Source organism: Hylobates moloch, unplaced genomic scaffold (assembly GCF_009828535.3).
Source record: "Hylobates moloch isolate HMO894 unplaced genomic scaffold, HMol_V3 SCAFFOLD_21, whole genome shotgun sequence".
NCBI lineage: Eukaryota > Metazoa > Chordata > Mammalia > Primates > Hylobatidae > Hylobates > Hylobates moloch.
In genome coordinates this window covers 52046015-52066886 of record NW_026652296.1, presented here as the reverse complement: position 1 = coordinate 52066886, position 20872 = coordinate 52046015, and the positions used below count along the sequence as shown (strand labels likewise).

At 41.0% G+C, this 20872-nt stretch overlaps 1 protein-coding gene across 17 annotated transcripts in view; it reads left to right on the top strand.

Moving 5' to 3' along the window:
* Positions 1-20872, top strand: part of PLCB4 (phospholipase C beta 4) — a 411579-nt gene that overhangs the window by 136647 nt on the left and 254060 nt on the right. For all 17 annotated transcript variants that reach the window (XM_032142697.2, XM_032142694.2, XM_058432941.1 and 14 more), the window contains one exon: positions 11520-11582. The gene's annotated coding sequence lies outside the window, so the exon portion shown is untranslated. The remainder of the gene's footprint in view (positions 1-11519; positions 11583-20872) is intronic.

Below are 20872 nucleotides of genomic sequence, written 5' to 3'. Positions count from 1 at the left end.
TTAAATGGTGTATTTTGTTCTGCTAACTTTAAATCAGGTTATTTGGAAATGAGCAAGGGAGCAGTGGCTTTAAAAAATCATTTCAAGAGAGTAAAATTATCTGTGTCCCTCCCACATCCCTCCTCCTGCCTTTTTTTTCTTTTTTTTTTTTTTTTTTTTTTTTTTTTTGGTCAGTTTTTCAGTAAGAAACCGTTTGTATTTCTATCCACAAAAGAAACTTTTCATCAGGTTAGGCAGCAGAGGGGCATCTTGCAGCCACTCCCATGGCATTCAGCACACTGGTTTGAGACTAATTAAACGGCTCATATTTATCTGATATTTTCCCCCTTGGGAGCTCCAGAAACTTTTTTCTTTTTCAACTGAAGCTTCAAAAAGAAACCAGCTCAGTTAGCTTATGATGGAGGGAAGAAACAGGACACAGGGACACTTCAGAGCAGATTAGAACTGAGGTAAAGGAGAATACCATTTTCAATTAAAATTGCCTGGGGAAATTAGGTAGGCAGAGAATAATTACCTGGGTTGGCACACATCCAAGTTTCTGAACCGAAGATCCTGCTTGGATGTTCTGAGAGATCATTGACAACCACAAGCAGCCAAGGCCCTTGAAGTTCATGTCTCATCTCAAATGTATTCAAGAGTTCTGGGTACAATGGGTGGCTATTTTAAGTCAAATTATATAGCATGAGATGTTCTAACAAAACCCTGTAAAAACCAATACCCTTGGGAGGCTGAGGTGGGTGGATCACAAGGTCAGGAGTTCGAGACCAGCCTAGCCAATATGGTGAAACCCCATCTCTACTAAAAATACAAAAATTACCTGGCATGGTGGCGGGTGCCTGTAGTCCCAGCTACTTGGGAGGCTGAGGCAGGAGAATCGCTTGAACCCGGGAGGCGGAGGTTACAGTGAGCCGAGATCGTGCCACTGCACTCCAGCCTGAGTGACAGAGTGAGACTGTCTTAAAACAAACAAACAAACAAACAAAAAAACAAAACCAAACCCAAAAACCGATACCCAAAACAAATGATACCACAAAGCATCAGATTAAAGGAGGTTTCTGTGACAAAATAAATATACATTTCTGTGATCTCAGCCATGCGACCAACAGGACACTGGGGCTGAGATTGAACTGTAGGAGAACATGAAGAGGACTGATTAAAGTATAGTTTTAGTCTCCTACCTCCTTAGGCAAGGGGCCCTAGTACATTAACACTCCTTGGTTAGCATCTTACAAGTACCAAGAAACGTCACTGAGTAAATGTCCTGACACAAGGACTTGTCCAACCTAGTCGTGCAGATGAGTCATTGAAAGCAGATCTGCCTTGAATGTAAATGTCAAGATTTAGTATTGTACTCCCCACCCCAGCTCTACCTCCAGTGACCTGTTAGTATTATACAACTGCTAAGCATGGTTTCTCAGGGTCTGTGCTGCCTATGGCTGGCAGCACATGGTGCCATGCTGCCATTGCTATGGGGGGATAGAATCAATGGAAAAGGTTTCAGGTTATTGAACTATAGATTTTTTCTTTCTCATTACCTAGAGGAGGGCCCACCATCTGCTCCACAATAGGAAAGGGATCCAGTCATGTTTCTTACTTGCTTCTAGTGTTAGCTTTTGCTGTGTTTTCATTGTTTCATAATCTCTCAATTTCAAAATGGTGCATAGTGGAAGAGGGTTTAGAAGGAAGAAAAGAGAGAAAAAGGAATCAATTCTATTTTTTCCTTTTCCTCTTTCAAAATAAAACACAGGGGTAGAGGAATACTTGTATTATTTTATTTTTTAAAGAGATTTTCATAGACTTGCTGAACAAGGCAGCTGCTGGTATGTAGGGTATTTTAATGCAAATTACAGAAATGTATCCCTTTCCGGGGCTGCAGGCCTCACTCACCTCTTGGTCGTGGACATGAGCCGTATCTGTCTGAGTGCAATGCATGTGTGCTTGGCCACCATCTTGTGCTGTATAATAGATGCAGAAATAGCCCCTATTTTATACTGTGGAAGCACAGATGGATGCGCAGACAGTTGCCTTAAGAAGAAGGGTCCTAGGGCCAGTGCATCAGGGGCGAATTCATGCTCTTTGCTTACCTGTCATGTGACTCTGGATAAGTGAGATGACTACTCTGTGCCTCAGTCTGCTCATCTATAAACCATTTCTATTTCATAGAGTTTGATGAGATATAATGAGTTAATAGACATAAAACACTGAGAGTGGTACCTGGACATAGTAATTTCTCATTGATTGGTAGTTATTACTGTTTGCTTCTGACAGTTTTGCTGTCTAACCAAACATGTTTCTGAAGGAAGATTTCTTAAGGATTCTCATTTTTTTAAGTCTTATCTAATAAGCCATGTACTAGTGGATATGTTAAGCAGGATTTTAATTATATTTAAACTTTTACTTTTTTTTTTTTTTCTGAGACAGGGTCTTGCTCTGTTGCCTAGGCTGCAGTGCAGTGGTACGATCACAGCTCACTGCAGCCTTGACTTCCCCGGTTCAAGTAATCTTCCCACCTCAGCCTCCTAAGTAGCTGGGACTACAGGCATGTGCCACCATTTCTGGCTACTGTTCTGTATTTTGTGTAGAGATGGACTCTCACTATGTTGACCAGGCTGATCTCAAACTCCTGGGCCTAAGCGGTCCTCCCACCTTGGCGTTCCAAAGTGTTGAGATTACAGGCGTGAGCCACCACACTTGACTTGCTTTTACTTTAAATATTAGTGTGGTTATGTATATGCTGCCTCTGTGTAACTTCCCAATAACCAAGTCAGTTGAATGAAGGAGCAGTTTAAATTGGTTAACACCATGTACAAAATATAACCTAATTTAATTAAAACATTGTGGCCCATGTTATTAATTGGATACCCTGTTCTAACAAAGCAAAACAAAGGAAACCCAAATTTTTGGTCCTTCTAGGTACTGAGTGTGTGTTTGCTGCTTCTTTTAAAGAATGTCACTTTTCTAGACATCTAGTTTCATAAGGTTTAGTTTAAGGTAAAGAAAAGAAACATCTCTTATAGATTTAGAACTTGGTAGAGTACAGATATTCTTTGCGTTAGATATGGAAGTCCAAGAACATTTGGGAGAATTGTTGAAAATGTACTGACTGGTTTTATTTAACCTCTCTGCAGGTCGGTTAGCTTTTCTTGTGACATAGCTGCAGAGTCAAGCCTGAGTTACATAGATGACAAATGCATGCTAAGTTAGGTGTAACAGGCAGAATTCTAAGGTGGCCCCCCAAGACTACTGCCCCTTGGTTTACACCTCCTGTATGATCCCCAGGACTGTGACTATGATAGGGTGTCACTCCTGTGATTAGGTTATGTTACACGGCACAGTTTAAGAATAAAAGTTTGTCCTCGGTGGACCCTAAAAGGTGTTGGAGAGACCGATTCAGAAAGATTCCATCAGGGGAGATTCTTCATGACTGGCTTTGAAGATGGTGGGGGCCATGTGACAAGGAGTGTGGATGGCCTCTAGGAGCTGAGAGTGGCCCCCAGCTGACAGCCTGAGTGAACTTGTAAGCACATTATTTCTCTGAGCCTCCAGAAAGGATGAAGCCTAGCCAACACCTTGATTTTAGCCTTGTAAGATGCTGAGCAGAAAACCCAGAAACTCTTGGCTAACACGGTGAAACCCTGTCTCTACTAAAAAATACAAAAAATTAGCCAGGCGTGGTGGTGGGCGCCTGTAGTCCCAGTTACTCAGGAGGCTGAGGCAGGAGAATGGTGTGAACCCAGGAGGTGAAGCTTGCAGTGAGTCGAGATCGAGCCACTGCACTCCAGCCTGGGTGACAGAGCAAGACTCCATCTCAAAAAAAAAAAGAAAACCCAGAAACTATGTCTGGACTCCTGACCTACAGAGCTATGAACTAATAAATGTGTGTTGCTTCAAGTCACTACGTTTGTGGCAATTTGTTATGCAGCTGTAGAAAACTAATACATGAAGGAAACCAGGCAAAAGAATGTAGGTTAGCAATTGCAAAGCCATTACCATTATTTAGAGAAAAATAACACCCATAAAAAAACTTGTAATGAACTCCTCTAAAGAGCTGTGTTTTGCGTTATAGAGCCAGTTGGCCACAGTAAATGACAGATAGAGGAGCTGTAAGTTTTCTGGGCAGAGTTTAGACGCTTTCTCGGGAGGGGCAAATAAATGGCTAAAATAGCTCTTTTTCTTGGTGTTTACTGCATGATGGCAAAGAAAAAATACAGAATAGGAAGTTGGAATCCCCTCCCTTCCATGCTTATACATGTTGCTGATGAGGGCTTTTGTTTAGGGATCACTCACTTGGGTCGGTGAGAGGAGAACATAGGTGAGGGAGTTGGCTGGGTGGAAGTGCTCTGGAGGGTGGGGGCTGTGGGGATCTGAAAACCCAAGCTTTCTCTGAGGGGACAGATGCCTCTCAGCTGTGGCTGAGTTGTCTGCAGCATTCTGTTGCCAAATCATCAAAATTTCTAAGAGAAGCTAGGAGTCTGTATATTTATGTGGCATCTCTCATTTTTTAATGTTAATAACCAGCTCAAACTTTAAACGATCACCATGGATTCATATAAACATCTATGTGGCCAGATCAGGCCTATGGGCAGCCTCTCTGTGAATGCAGCCTGGAGAATTAGTATATGGGGGCAGTTCCAGAGACTGAGAGAATTGGAGGGGGTGAGTGCCATGAGTTCTAGAAGTTTTGTCTGTTTTTTTCACTGCCATATACTCAAACTGAGAACAGCATCTGGCACACAGCAGGTGCTCAATAAATATTGTAGCATGAACTTGAGGAAACATAAACATATTAATACCTTACATGGATATATAAAATATGATTGCATTGGCGAAACTTGTTTCTAAGATTTGATTACTTTTAATGTCTAGGCATGGTATGATTTGGGCTAACACTGTCCTTTTGGCCCACCCACTTTCTTTTTTTAACCTGTGATTCATTCGAGGGCTTTTATGGAAGTCATTAGCTACTACAGAACAAAGCAGGCGTTGATCCCTTCTGTGTTGCTTGGGTGCCTTGCTCCTGTCATCTTGTCTCACTCTGACCCTGACTTCTAAGATTAGTCGTAACACCACCTGCATTTTACAGATAGGAGCTGGTTTCAGAGACGTGAAGACAGTTGCTTGAAACTGCACAGCTGGTAAATTATGGTGCTCAGCTCTTCTGACTGCCAGGTCTTTGCCCTTCATCTCTGTGCTTAATACTCAGCATGCATTGGAACCAGTCGTGTCAGCATCACTTGAGAGCTTGAGCTTCACACATACTGAATCTCAGGCCCTGCCTCAGACCTACAGTCAAACAGAATGTGCATTTTAACCAGATATGCTGGTGATTTGTATGTTAAAGTTTGAGAAGCATTGGCCTACCCCACTAGGTTCTAAACTTGGGTTATTCCTGAATCACTTTTATGGAATTGGCCAAATCTGTGTTTTACCTGAACTTATGACTCATCTTTTCCACTTAAATATATTTGCTTAAAAAGAAAATACAACCGTGATAAATAATGATGGTAGTGTGGTAACATTACTATTATAAGTAGCTGTAAATAATTATAGTTATGTACCCAATAGAAGTTACGTACCCATTCAATAGAAGAATGATTCCATTTTCTATAAATAGAAGGTAAGCGCTAATGCCCATGCACTCTACATTACCTCTCCATGTACCATTGTAAAATATCTGTATTTTAAGATGGTACATGGAAACTGTACCATTAATAATAAAGTGTAATAAACCGTAAAATATCTCTTCATGGACCATTAGTGGAAGTGTGTTCCGCTTTGGGAAATAATGCTGTGGTCGATTGTAAAAACGTCCACAAGGTCTTCCCCACTGTACATTCATGCCTTTGCAATGTGCAGTGCCCCATCAAGAGGTGGGACCATTTCTCTGTCTTTTGAATGTGGGCTTGACCATGTGAATAGTTTTGCCAAATGATATATTAGCCAATGCGATATAACAGAGGCTTGGAAAGTGCTTGTGCTTTGGGGCCTGCCTTCTTGCTTCTCTTGCAAACTAGAGAACACCAAAATAAGTGGTTGTTGATTTAAGCTACAAAAGTTTGAAATCTTGGCCGGGCGCGGTGGCTCATGCCTGTAATCCCAGCACTTTGGGAGGCCGAGGCGGGTGGATCACGAGGTCAGGAGATCGAGATCACGGTGAAACCCCGTCTCTACTAAAAATACAAAAAATTAGCCGGGCGCGGTGGCGGGCGCCTGTAGTCCCAGCTACTCCGGAGGCTGAGGCAGGAGAATGGCGTGAACCCGGGAGGCAGAGCTTGCAGTGAGCCGAGATCGCGCCACTACACTCCAGCCTGGGCGCCAGAGCGAGACTCTGTCTCAAAAAAAAAAAAAAAACAAACAAAAAAAACAGTTTGAAGTCTTTTTTATACTGCACAAACTCACTGACACAACTGCTTTCCAACATTCTGTTTGCTTGCAAAACAATCATTTCCGTGTTCAGTATTAAGTCAGAGTAAAATGATCTGTTTTGGTTCAACCTGGCCCAATTACTCTTCACTTTAAAACAAAATCTAAACATTGAATATCTTGGGGGAGGACATCACATGCTAGTCTTTTTGTGTTCAGTACATATATAGATTCACTAAAACAGGCATGGCAATGTCACCTTTAAATATTTGTAGGTTTCTTCCTCCTCTGAGAAATAAAAGCTTCACCCTTGGCTAAAGTTCCCCATTGCTTTGAAATAAGACTATGTAAAACACTGTGGCATGATTAGTGGTGGTTTACAGTAAAATATTGGTGTTTTCTTATGGCTTGAAGGCAGTTCCATATGTATGCTTTTCTTTTGTCAGGGTAAAATAAAATTGGATGTTTTCCATCGCAAGGAATCTCCTGAAGAATAACAATAAGAATTTTTAATATATATAAATTTTATCACTTACTGTGTTTTCTCGAAGAATATGTTTTCTCATTTTTGGAAAAAGCTGACTGGCAAACTCACTGAATTATAGCCTTTTTTTAAAAGACTGCTTTCATGAAGTATAATTTACATACCATAGAATGCACTTACTTAAAATGTACAATTCAATGGTTTTTAGTATTAATATATTCGCGGCATTATGCAACTATCAACACAGTCTAACCTTTGAATTTTCATTACCCCAAAAAGAAATCCCATCCTGCTCCTCTAGTCGTAGACAGCCACTAGTCAGCTTTCTGTTTCTGTGGATTTGCCTGTAGTGGACATTTCATATACATGGGAACATACCATATGTGGTCTTTGTGCTTGGCTACTCTCCGTTAGCATAATTTTTTTTTTTTTTTTTTTATACAAAGTCTCACTCTATCACCCAGGCTGGAGGGCAGTGGTGCAGTGTAAAATCGGCTCACTACAAACTCTATCTCCCAGGTTCAAGTGGTTCTCTTGCCTCAGCCTCCCAAGTAGCTGGGATCACAGGCGTGTGCCATCACACCCAGCTAATTTTTGTATTTTTAGTAGAGACAGCATTTCACTATGTTGGCTAGGCTGGTCTCGAACTCCTGACCTTAGGTGATCCGCCCACCTTGGCCTCCCAAAGTGCTGGGATTACAGGCGTGAGCCAACATGCCCAGCCAGCGTAATGTTTCTTTGAAGTAGTTAACTTACATAGTCATGTGTATCTGTGTTGCATTTTTGAATTACTGGATAATATTCTATTATGTGAACATACTACACGTTTTGTTAATATGTTTGTCAGTTGATGGACATTGGGATTGTTTACAGTTGGGTTATTATGAATCATGCTGCTATGAAATTTTACATGTAATTTTTATATGGATATATGTTTTCATTTTTTCTTGGGTTCATATCTAGGAGTGGAATTACCGGGTAATACAGTGACTTCATTTTTAACCATTTGAGCAACTGCTAGACTGTTTTCCTAAGCAGCTGCATCATTTTACGTTTCCACCAGCAGTGTATGAAGGTTCCGATTTCTCTAAATTCTTGTCAACACTTGTTATGTCTTTTGATTACAGCTTTTCTAGTGGCTATGAAGCAGTGTCTCATTGTGGCTTTGATTTATAGTTCCCTAAGGGTTAAGTATCTTTTCATGTATTTGTATATCTTTTTTGGGAGATGTCTACTCAGGTCATTTGCCCATTTTTAAATTGGGTTATTGTCTTTTTCCTGTCCGGTTCTAAGAGTTCTTACATCCTGGATAAAACTTCTTTATCAGATTTCCTGTTCTGTGGGTTCTCTTTTCATTTTTTTAACAGTGTACTTTGAAGCACAAAAGTTTTTAAAGAGGTTCGACTTATCTTCTTTTTTCTTTTGTTCTTCATGCTTTTGGTGTCATACCTAAGAAATCATTGTTCTGGTCACAAGGATGGTGCCACCCAAGATCACAAAGATTTACTCCTATGTTATATTTACTTTTAAGAATTTTATAGTTTTACTTTTGTGATTCACTTGGAGCTAATTTTTGCCCATGTTGTGAGGTAGGAGCCTATCTTCATTCTTTTGCATGTGAGTATTCAGTTGTCCTGGCACCGTGTGTTGAATAGACTGTCTTTCCCCATTGAATGGTCTTGATACCTTTGTTGAATGAAACAGCTTTTGTTTGCGTTAACACTGATACAACTCTGGGATTTGCAATTTTTGTTTACCTATTATGGGAAAATATCTTTCTTCTTTGAAAGACCAAAACACGTGGGAAGACATACATAAACACCCCAGACACACACACACACACACACACACACACACACACACACACAGCCTCTGTCTCTCACACACACAATCATACACACAGTCCTTTCTTTACCAAAGCCCCATGTAATCCCTTCATGACCCAGAATAACAGTATTTGAAAGGAAAAGTTGGTATGCTGGAGTCTTCATTCACATATTACTACAACTCCAAGTCAGTTACAATAGTTTGGCTATGATATGCCAGTAGCTAAATAGTTCATGACAAATTGCTTACACTGCTTAACTTCTTTGTAGTTAAGTATTTCAACACTAGCTTTCCCAAATGTTGCAATATCCTATATATGCCCAGAATTAGAAAGGCTTGTGGAGCAATGAGGCAGTTTATGTTAGATGGTTGCTAGGGAATTAAAGAAGAGAAGGGAGAACATGTGTCCAGTCTCTAAGTCTTTGATTACGAAATGACTTGGGCAGCAAGTGGTTTCTGAAAACGAGGAGCATAGTATGGCAGGATCATTAATCAATGAGCTTTTTGGGAACTCAGCCTGTTTCATAGCCTCAGGAGACATAAAAGAGTCATATAGTTTAACATTCCAGCTCTAGGTAGGCCACCTAATTATTCAGCATTCAACAAAGATTTATTGAGCATCTACTCTGTGCCAGGCATTATGGTAGGTATTGGGGAAATACCTAGTGGTTTTCAATAACACATAATCCCTGTCTTCATGGGAGTCGTATCTTCATATTAATACAGAATTACAAATATAAATGTAATATTGAAAATCTGGTAAATGTCATGGAAGAAGTGGCACTGTAGGGGCTAAACATGGGTGAGGGTGCCTGGGTTTGAATGCCAGCTTTGTGTGATTCTTGAATATTCAACTTCTTCATTTCCTTTTCTATAAAATGAGAGGAATCCCAGTACATACATTTTTGAGTTTTTATGTGGATTATAAATGATGATTCAATCCATGCTTAGAGCCAGCCTGCATCATAGTAAATAGTCACTAAATTAGTAAAGTCAGGGTACATGATGCTGTGTGTTCCCTAATTCTGTATATTTGAAGTGGGATGTTGCTTTCTGTAGAGACTTTGGAGTGAATTGGCTTTTTTTTCCATTTTAATTATAAAAATAATTTGCTTCATGGTAAAATATTACATAATAGTTAAATGTTAGGTTAAAATCAAAGACCCTACCCTTTAAAAGTCTCCTTTTAGTACTGGTCCCCTAGAGGGAACTAGAGGTAGCCACATTCAATGTTTCTTGTTTTCCCTCCAGATATGTTATTTGTTTTTAACAATACGTGTGTCTGTGTATTTATATATAGATTAGTGAGGTTTGTCTTAACACAATGGAGTCATAGTATCCATATTACTACACTACTTCAGATTTTTTAAATTAATAAAATGACCTGAGAATTTGTTTCTATGTCTGTTCATATAGGTACGGATTTCCTCTCTTGTTTTTCATGGTGTAGTCTTGTATTATATGAATGTACCAACCTACCTGAGACCTTATTAAAGGACTGTGCTGTAGTCATCTGTATACATAGATGGTGGCCTTCACAAATTTCAATTCAAACTTTATAGACACAGTTTTCCCAGGTGTCATCAGTTGCCTCTGCCTTCTTACCACATGGAAATGGCCTTCCCCTTACTTTTGTGTACTTCTTTTTTTTTGTTTTTTGGTTTTTTTTGAGATGGAGTTTGTTTTTTTTTTTTTGTGAGACAGAGTCGAGTCTCTCTCTGTGACCCAGGCTGGAGTGCAGTGGCGCCATCTAGGCTCACTGCAAGCTCCGCCTCCCAGGTTCACGCCATTCTCCTTCTTCAGCCTCCCGAGTAGCTGGGACTACAGGTGCCTGCCACCATGCCCGGCTAATGTTTTGTATTTTTAGTAGAGATGGGGTTTCACCGTGTTAGCCAGGATGGTCTTGATCTCCTGACCTCGTGATCCACCCGCCTGGGCCTCCCAAAGTGCTGGGATTACAGGCGTGAGCCACCGCGCCCGGCCTGAGATGGAGTTTTACTCCGTTGCCCAGGCTGGAGTGCAGTGGCATGATCTTTGCTCACTGCAGCCTCTGCCTCCTGGATTCAAGTGATTCTCTTGCCTTGGCCTCCTGAGTAGCTAGGATTACAGGCACATACCACCACACCTGGCTAATTTTTGTACTTTTTGTAGATATGGGGCTTCACCATGTTGGCCAGGCTGGTCTGGAACTCCACTCCCGAGGCAAGTGATCTGCTTGCCTCGGCCTCCCAAAGTGTTGGGATTATAGGCGTGAGCCACTGCACCTGGCCACTTTTGTGTACTTCTGACACCACCTGGAACTTTTCCTCCCACTCCACCTTGAAAAGATCCTGAAATCTAGATTTCGGCCAAATCAGAAATCCAATGTCAAATCCAGAATCAACATAAACAACTTACTAACAAAGACAATACGGAAACAGCCATAAAAAATGACTCTCTTTGCAGATAGATGTAATTCTGTTATAAAAAGAGTTTTTTCCAATTACAGTTCATCTAAGGACATTATGCTGCTAATCAGGAAAAGATAATTATATTTACTTTGAGAAGGTTTTAGATAGCCTTGTTGTTCTATTGCTGCTTAATTATTTTAATAGATTAAGAGGCTGAGAAGGATATTAGCAGCATTGTAGAGAGAGTGTATAAGCTCTGTTGGCTGTGTGTAAGAGTAATAATTCTGATATGATGACTGTGTGTGTCATTTGTTTGCAACTTACGCCACTATTTTTTTTTTGTTTTTCTGATGTTTTTAAATTTACATTAGATTCTGATTTTGAAGTGCAAAGGACTGTTTTTCTCCATGAAAACTCTAAAAGTCCTTTACATTGATTTGTCTTGTCTGTTTCAGAGGACAGTGCTGCTGTGAGTTTGACGAAGTGGACATCACCTGCAGTCGGTCCAGAGCTGCCCGGTGAGTACTTTACAGCCTGTGTGGAGAGTCTTTGGTTGTAGGTTTCTAGAACTTTCAGTCTGTAAGATGAATCCCTTCATTCTGGCTGATGCTGCTTCTGAAATGTCTCTCAAAACTGATTCACAGACATCTTCCTTGATGCGGCAGAGCATTAAGCAGGATCTCCCAGCACTTTCTAGGTTCAAGTTTATTAATTTCACTGCTAACCTTGGGCACTTTACCCTTTGCTAGATTTTCTACGTGCTCTCTGCGATAGTGTTGCCCGCATTTAGTAAGCATCCCATGTTTTTGAAGTGATCATTATCTACAGTTCTTTCTGGGGAGAAATGTTTATGTGACTTGTTTTCAGTCCTGTGCAGATTTTGCTTAAGAAGATTCCCACTGATGTGAAAAATCACAACTGTGCACATTATCAGCAAAAATCCTCCATTTTGGGGGAACTACCAGGGGATGATGTAAATAAATTCTTCCAGTGCTCCCCTAACGGTTCATTTTACAAACCTTTAAAGAAACGCAAAAAGGAGAACTGGAAATATCTTTATATGGCTGATTTGTTTTATTTATAAACTGTAACTTGCCAATACTTGTATTCCAGAGCCAGAATCCTAGTGAATATGAGACATGTTCTTTTATAATCCCTTGATCAAATTGCTGTTTATTTGTTTATTTATTTTTGAGACAGAATTCTCGCTCTGTCACCCAGGCTGGAGTGCGGTGTCGCAATCTCGTCTCACTGCAACCTCTGCCTCCTGGGTTCAAGAGATTCTCCTGCCTCCATCTCCTGAGTAGCATTACAGGTGCATGCCACCACGCCTGGCTAATTTTTGTATTTTTAGTAGAGACGGAGTTTCACCGTGTTGGTCAGGCTGGTCTCAAACTCCTGACTTTGTGATCTGCCCGCCTCGGCCTCCCGAAGTGCTGGGATTACAGGTATGAACCACCAAACTTGGCTCAAATTGCTTTTTTTTTTTTTTTTTTTGAAACGGAGTCTCGCTCTGTCTCCCAGGCTGGAGTGCAGTGGCGCGATCTCAGCTCACTGCAAGCTCCGCCTCCCGGGTTCACGCCATTCTCCTGCCTCAGCCTCCCGAGTAGCTGGGACTATAGGCGCCCGCCACCACGCCCGGCTAATTTTTTTTTGTATTTTTAGTAGAGACGGGGTTTCACCGTGTTAACCAGGATGGTCTTGCTCTGCTGACCTCATGATTCGCCCCCCTCGGCCTCCCAAAGTGCTGGAATTACAGGCGTGAGCCACCGCGCCCGGCCCAAATTGCTATTTTTAAATTGCTGTTACAAGTAAAGCATTTGGATTATGTATCATTTCTTACCTTCAGGAACAAGAGGTCATTTTATAGTAATGGCCTGAACCAGCAACTTTCTTGTTTCTCCAAATAGGTCCTCCTGGAGGATCTGTTCCTCTGGGCTGTTGGCATTTAATGGCAGAGTTTTTTCCTCCAGCGTCTTGCATATCATGTGAGATACTTCATTATCTTCTGGCAGTGCCTGTGGCTGATTTTCTTCCGGCCTTTCCGTGAGGGGAAGGAAGAATCGCACAACCTGACACTTCTCTAAGTGATCAGTGTTTAATGATGACAAGAGATATCCAGAAAGTAGATTTATTATTGAATGTTCCTATCTATTTTTAGTCAAGTGCACTATCTTTTACTACTCCCCAAGGATGACTCATAAACCATCTCTTAGTAGGCAAAGAAGAGTTGGGGAGTAGGAGGGACTGAATAATTCTCTAGGGACTTTAAATCAGTGTGGACACATCATCTGCTTTTCACTCCTTCATCACATTAATCTGGACTATCCACTTTCTCTGTATAAGAGTTGTATTATCCTTAAATAGGTCATTTTTCGTCAGCTGTATTTATAAATGGTTCCTGTGAGGAATTATGTGCTTAGTGAATATAAACACTTGATTCAAGAGTCCAAAAAAAGAACCCCAACAGAGCTCAGAAGTTTTGTTAAATATTTAAGTTCAAAGAAGAAATTCCTCTACATTAAGGGGTATAAATGCCATGCATTTAATTTTACAAAGGCTTGGCCGGGCGCGATGCCTCACGCCTGCAATCCCAGCACTTTGGGAGGCCGAGGCGAGCGGATCACGAGGTCAGGAGATCGAGACCATCCTGGCTAACACAGTGAAACCCTGTCTCTACTAAAAATACAAAAAATTAGCCGGGCGTGGTGGCGGGCGCCTGTAGTCCCAGCTACTCAGAGAGGCTGAGGCAGGAGAATGGGGTGAACCCGGGAGGCGGAGCTTGCAGTGAGCCGAGATGGCACCACTGCACTCCAGCCTGGGTGAGAGAGCGAGACTCCATCGCAAAAAAACAAAACAAAACAAAACCAAATTTTACAAAGGCTTTGGATGGCTCCAGATCCTGGGGCTGAAACACAGTACATGGGCAGTGTACTCTCGTTCTCACCCAACAGGACCTGATTAGACTTGGAGCCCCAGATGTCACCTGGTGGTTGGTTGCTTATGTTAGTCTTGCCTTCCTTCCAGAGAATTCTTCCATATGTCCCTCCATCGTCTCCTAAAAATAAAACCATTTGGCCTCTACTCTAGCATCATTCACTTGCTACAAATCTCGAATTGTGAGTTGTTTTTTAAAACACTGAACTAAAATCTGATTCTTCTATAATGTCTTTCCATACTCAAAATTGGAAACATCTAAACTCTGGAACCTGAGCATTTCTGGCTTTGTCTTGAAATGCCTGCCTTACTTCCCCATACTTCCAACAGTGAGCAGCTCTGACTCTATGTTAGTTCTAAATGTATTTTTTAAGGCCTATTTATATGCAGAGTAGGCATTCAGAATATGTTCTTATTCCTATAAAGGCAAAAGGTGTATTTTGGATCTTGCTTGTATGTCACATTCAATTTAGCTTTTTTAAAAAAAAAAAAAAAAAAAAAAAACAGTTTTGGTCAATAAACTCCTAAAATAGAAAATATTTATTTAGAGAACAAAATGACTGTTTTTGGATGAATTATCCTCACCCTTGTGTTAAGTGAGCTTTGCACTGGGAGCTTTAGATTGGCTCTTGCTGAAGAAGAATACCTTAGTTTAGTCCAGTCAAAAACTGCTTTCAAGTTTCAGGAAAAGAAAGTAAACAACCCTTGATAACTTCTCCCCTGTGGTATTTTAGTTTGGAAGATACACTGTTCTTTTGAAAAACCTACCCTAATGTTGGAGGTGCTTTCTTCCTTTTAAATTGTTTTAATTAAATATTCATTATAGACCAGGCACGGTGGCTCACACCACCCAGCATTTTGGGAGGCCGAGGCGTGTGGATCACCTCAAGTCAGGAGTTCCAGACCAGCCTTGCCAACATGGTCAAACTCCGTCTCTACTAAAAATACAAAAAAAAATTAGCTGGGCATGGTGGCACATGCCTGTAATCCCAGCTATTCGAGAGGCTGAGACAGGAAAATCGCTTCAACCCAGGAGGCGGAGGTTTGCAGTGAGCCGAGACTGCGCCACTGTACCCTAGCCTGGGTGACAGACGAGACTCTGTCTCAAAAAATATTTATATTAATTATATACAGAATTTATAACATTAGTGTTAGGTATGCAGCTCACCAAACTTAATGTTGACTTTTCTTTCATTTCGCCTCTACTTTAGAGCCTTACTCATTGTGCTGTCTTCTCTTACACCTTGGAGACATAGATATGTTGTACCAGCTATTAGCATATTTTTTTCTTGATCTAAGATCTATGGCCTAAGGTTGCTGCAGTGCTGTATAGGAATGAGGATGCTTCTTATTACCCTGTAAATACTTTAGTTATTTCGAACTCTTGAGTGTTACAGAAGCTCTTATCCATGGTACAACAATAGCAAGCACAAAAACCTGTGGTTTCTTTCACATTTTCTTAGAGCACATTCATGCATGCCAAGAGTCGTGAGATGAGCGCTCCAGAAGCAGACTGAGAAGAGGATTTCTGCACGAGTGGTTTATCAAGGCAGGGCTCCCAGGAGAAACTAGTGAGTGGGGGAAGGGAAGAGAAAGGGAAGAAGCCAAGCAGGGGAATGATTCAAGTAATGTGCCTGCCCCAGCCTGATCCTGGGGGCAGCGTTGGGGGGTGCAGTGGGCAGCTGTGGAACGTAATTGCTCCCTAGAGTCTGTTCCACATCAAGGCAATGGAGCTGGGCCTTTCCACTCCTGCGTCAGTCACTGTCTGTAGGCAGGTAAGAGAAGGGTATAAACTTCCAAGCACCTCTGCTCTCTTCATCTGCAGGTGAAGCAGCTTCGGTGGTTGAAGAGGGTTTTTCTTAAGAAATGTTGGTACCATCCCTTAGCAGCAAAGCACACAAAAGCTGGGAAAGGGCACACAAGACCATTAAAGGGACCCAGTGTTATCTGGACAGGACACTAGAGTGTCTGCTTTACCAATCCACATTCCATCTTCCTCCCTTCCTCACTCCTGCGGGCACATTTTTAATCCTTAGCCCATTTCCTGGTGTACGTTAAGCACTTTCAGAGGCTGCATAGAATTATTTTTCCTCCTCTGGGAATGGAGTAAGCCACTGCTTCAAAGAGCTAAGTCCTAAAGTAATTGCAGTGTTGGGAGACACCTAGGTAATTTTCAGTGAGTAGAATTTCTACATATATTAGAGTTTTAGAAATAGAAAACTTGACATTTCAAAGCTTTCCTTGGTAAAATCATGGATAATGATTTCAGTGCCCTGCAAGAAGAGGTGAGGATGTCATGTGATTGTATGATTGGAGATTATTCTTACTAGAAACATTTCCAAGCACACAGGTTAACTTTATTATTCTTCATTCTCATCTATTTTAGCCATCCTTTATTTTATTTCCTAATAGTTCACCTTTGCCTTTGAAAGTATTTTCTTTTCATAAGCCTTTAAGGGAAATATATAGTGTTTCTTGGGCACCTTCTATTTTTTTATTTTATTTATTTTATTTTGCTTTGTTTTATTTTATTTTATTTTATTTTGATGGGGTCTGGTTCTGTTGCCTAGGCTGGAGTGCAGTGTCTTGACATAGCTCACTGCAGCCTGGAACTCCTGGGCTCAAGTTATCCTCCTGCCTCAGCCTCCTAAGAAGCTGGGACTACAAGTATGCACTACCATACCTGGCTAATTTGTAAAATTTTTTTTGTAGAGATGGGGTCTAGCTATGTTGACGAGGCTGGTGTGGAATTCCTGGCCTCAAGTGATCCTTCCAACTTAGCCTTCCAAAGCGCCAGGATGACAGGCATGGGCTACTGTACCCAGCCCTCTTGGGTGCCTTCTATTCAGTGTAGCACAAAATTTCATGATTGTTCACCTGATGTCCTAGACCAGCCACCACTGTCCAATAGAAATATTGTGTGAACAACATAGAACGTTTTGAAGTTTCTTGTAGCCTCATTAAGACAGCAAAAAGAAAAAGGTTACAGCAACCTAAATTGGAGGCTGGAATGTCCAAAATCGCAGGTGAAATTAATTTTAGTTACATAGTTAACTTAGCATATCCAAATAATTATTTCAACATTTAATCAATGTAAACATTATGGAGGTTTTACCTTTTTTTGTCTACTGAATATTTTATACTTAAAAAAGCTCTCAAGACTAGCCATATTTCAGTGCTCAAAAGCAACATTTGGCTCGTGGTACCATATTGGCCAGTGCAACTTTAGAATATTGTGGAGAAACTCTAGTAAAAGGCCTTATTCTCTTTGAATAAGACTCTTAGTCAGTGCTCCTTAATCTTCCAGCGTGGTAACACCACTCAGGAAGGAAATGAGGCAGCGCCGTGGTTCAGACAGAGTGAGCTGATCTGTCCTTGAGGTGCTATTGCTACTTCCATTTTTGGATTTAGTGCCCTGTTGTACATGAATTAGGATGAAAACATTTAGGTTTGGCAGCTCAGATGTCACCGATAACCTTCAAAGGTCACTTTTAGAAGATAGTGGGCCTTGAATGGAGGGTAGAAAGTAGAAAAATTTTAAAGAGGAAAGGGAGGGAATTTCAGTGGGAAAAAAATCTGTATGTGTATATAGTGTGTTTTGGGGGAGGATTCTAGAAAAGTTTGGGTATAATACTTTTATGCAAACTCATGGGGCTGGAGTGTTACATATACAATGAGAAAGGTATAGTTAGTGGCCAAACTAATACCAGACTCAAAGAGTCAAATTTTTTTTTTTTTTTTTTTTTGAGACCGAGAAAGAGTCAAATTTTGCAGTACATGAAATGAGATATCACCATGATATAGTGTATATGTTAGGACCTATTCTGTTATTTATTGTTGTGTAAGAAGTCACTTGAAGATACAGTGGCGATGATGAGCATTTTTTCATGTGTTTTTTGGCTGCATAAATGTCTTCTTTTGAGAAGTGTCTGTTCATGTCCTTCGCCCACTTTTTGATGAGGTTGTTTGTTTTTTTCTTATAAATTTGTTTGAGTTCATTGTAGATTCTGGATATTAGCCCTTTGTCAGATGAGTAGATTGCAAAAATTTTCTCCCATTCTGTAGGTTGCCTGTTCACTCTGATGGTAGTTTCTTTTGCTGTGCAGAAGCTCTTTAGTTTAATTAGAGAAATAGGAACACTTTTACACTGTTGGTGGGACTGTAAACTAGTTCAACCATTGTGGAAGTCAGTGTGGCGATTCCTCAGGGATCTAGAACTAGAAATACCATTTGACTCAGCCATCCCATTACTGGGTATATACCCAAAGGATTATAAATCATGCTGCTATAAAGACACATGCACACGTATGTTTATTGAGGCACTATTCACAATAGCAAAGACTTGGAACCAACCCAAATGTCCAGCAACGATAGACAGGATTAAGAAAATGTGGCACATATACACCATGGAATACTATGCAGCCATAAAAAAGGATGAGTTCATGTCCTTTGTAGGGACATGGATGAAGATGGAAACCATCATTCTCAGCAAACTATCGCAAGGACAAAAAACCAAACACCGCATGTTCTCACTCATAGGTGGGAATTGAACAATGAGAACTCATGGACACAGGAAGGGGAACCTCACACTCCGGGGACTGTTGTGGGTTGCGGGGAGCGGGGAGGGACAGCATTAGGAGATATACCTAATGCTAAATGAGGAGTTAATGGGTGCAGCAAAACAACAAGGCTCATGGATACATATGTAACAAACCTGCACATTGTGCACATGTACCCTAAAACCTAAAGTATAATAAAAAAAAAAAATTCTAAAAAAAAAGAGGATACAGTGGCTGCAAACAACAGCAGTCACCTTTTTCCTCTCACTTTTTCTGTGGTCAGGAGTTAGGGAAGGGCCCGGCTGTGCATTTCTGGCTTGGGTTCTCTCATGCAGTTGCAGTCAGGTGGCAGTTGACACTGGAAGAGCAGGCAGCTGGTATGGCTCAGCATTTCTTCTTCCTCACCCAGTCTCATGTGGTCTTTTCTATGTGGTCTCTCTTCATGGTCAGCTTTATTCTCATAGCATGGCAGCTTCAGAGCAGGAGGACAGCCTGCCCGGGCTTCAGTGTGATTATTCTGTCCAACCAGGTGGAAGCAGCATTGCTTTATGACTTGGCCTTGGAAGTCATGCATGGTCACGTCTGTCACATTACAGTAGTCCTCTCTTATCTGTAGGGGTTATGTCCCAAGATCCACAGTAGATGCTTGAAACTGTGTTAAATACCGAATTTTATATATGTTATGTTTTTTCTATCTGATAATCAAGATAACTACTAGTGGCCAATGAGTGGGTAGCTAGAGTGTATAGCATGGATAAGCTAGACAAAAGGATGCTTCTGGATGTGAGAGATTGCATCGTGTTCCTCAGAATGGGATATAATTTAAAGCTTATGAATTATCTCGGGAATTTTCCATTTCGTAGTTTTGGACTGTGGTTGACCTTGGGTACCTGAAATCATGGAAAGCAAAATGGCGCCTGCCCAGTTTCAAAGGGAAGAGACATACGAGTTCAACTCTCAGAGACAGGAGTGTCGAAGTCACAATGTGCGAAGATAATGTTGCAGCTATTTTGGGGCAATATCATCTGCCTCAGGGACCCTCTCCATTGCCACTCCTGTACCCATCTTGCTCTCTTGAGCTGTGCTCTGGGAGCACTGTGGTATGAACACAGCTTTCATTCCCGGGCACCCTTCTATACAGTGGCTCTCTCTTCTCTCCTTACCCAGTAAGCTGGACTGGGCAGTCCTTAACAAAATGTAAAGTCTTCTGCTTAGGCACTAAACGGCCAACCCTGGCCCTCCGTTTATTTTTCATTATCTTTCCTTCTTTATTGTTAGAGGCCTTCCCAAGCAGTGGGCAGACACCAACCCCAGCTGTTCTCCTCTCATTTTTTAATTTGTGGAGGAATTGAGATAGAGGAGAGAGAAAGAGCAAAAACAAAAAGAAGGAAGAATTTTCTAACCCCTTACTGGTCTTACTGAAAAGACTTGTCTTACCTTTTCCACCTAAGGATGTCATCTCCAGAAGACAGAATTCTTCGGTTTGGCCAACTGCCAGGTTTTTCTCACCATCTTTCCCTTTCTAGGTTGATTCCCCTTCGCTCTGTCTCTTGCTGTCCCTGGCCAACTGGTTTTCTCTTCCCAAGGTGATTAGAAGGAAAGAGGAAAAGCATGGAGCCAACACCATGACCTTTGAGAGAGAACTTTCCTAACAGTTGCTAAGCTCAACATTCTACCAAATACTGTTCCCTCTGGTTTTCATAGGAAAATCCCTCTCCTTTGCCAGAATCTCATCTTTACCTCAACATGGGCTCTGAAACTAGGTGCATAGTGGCATTGACTTGCTTTCTTTTCCCTCCTTTGTTTTGTGAAGTCATACTTTCAACTGGAAAAGATTGAATAGGTGAAGCATGCCGAGTTCTGCAACTTATTTACTATGAAATGGATTCAAAAAAGCTGATGGATGGATAGACCCACGAATGAAGGGCTAGATATTCAAAAAAACTAATAGCATAAAGTGTTCATTGTAGAATCTAGCTGGTAAGTATATGGGTATACTACCCATATATATCACATAGTATATACTTATGCTGTATAAATATACATAATATTAATTTTTTTTTCAACCTTTTAAAAGAAAATGTTAGAGAAGAGAAGCATTAACCATAAATGATAGTAGTGGGATACATTTGAAAACAAAATGTTCATTTTCTACTTAACAAATGCTTAAGGCTTGTCCTGGTTTTCAGTTGAACTTTTCAAAAGATTGTATTAGCATTGTTAATTGTTCTACCTTCAGTTTACCTTCAAGGTTTAAGGCAGCTGGAAAAGATCTAACAGCTCAGTCTAGAAAAATAGTCTAAAATTCTATC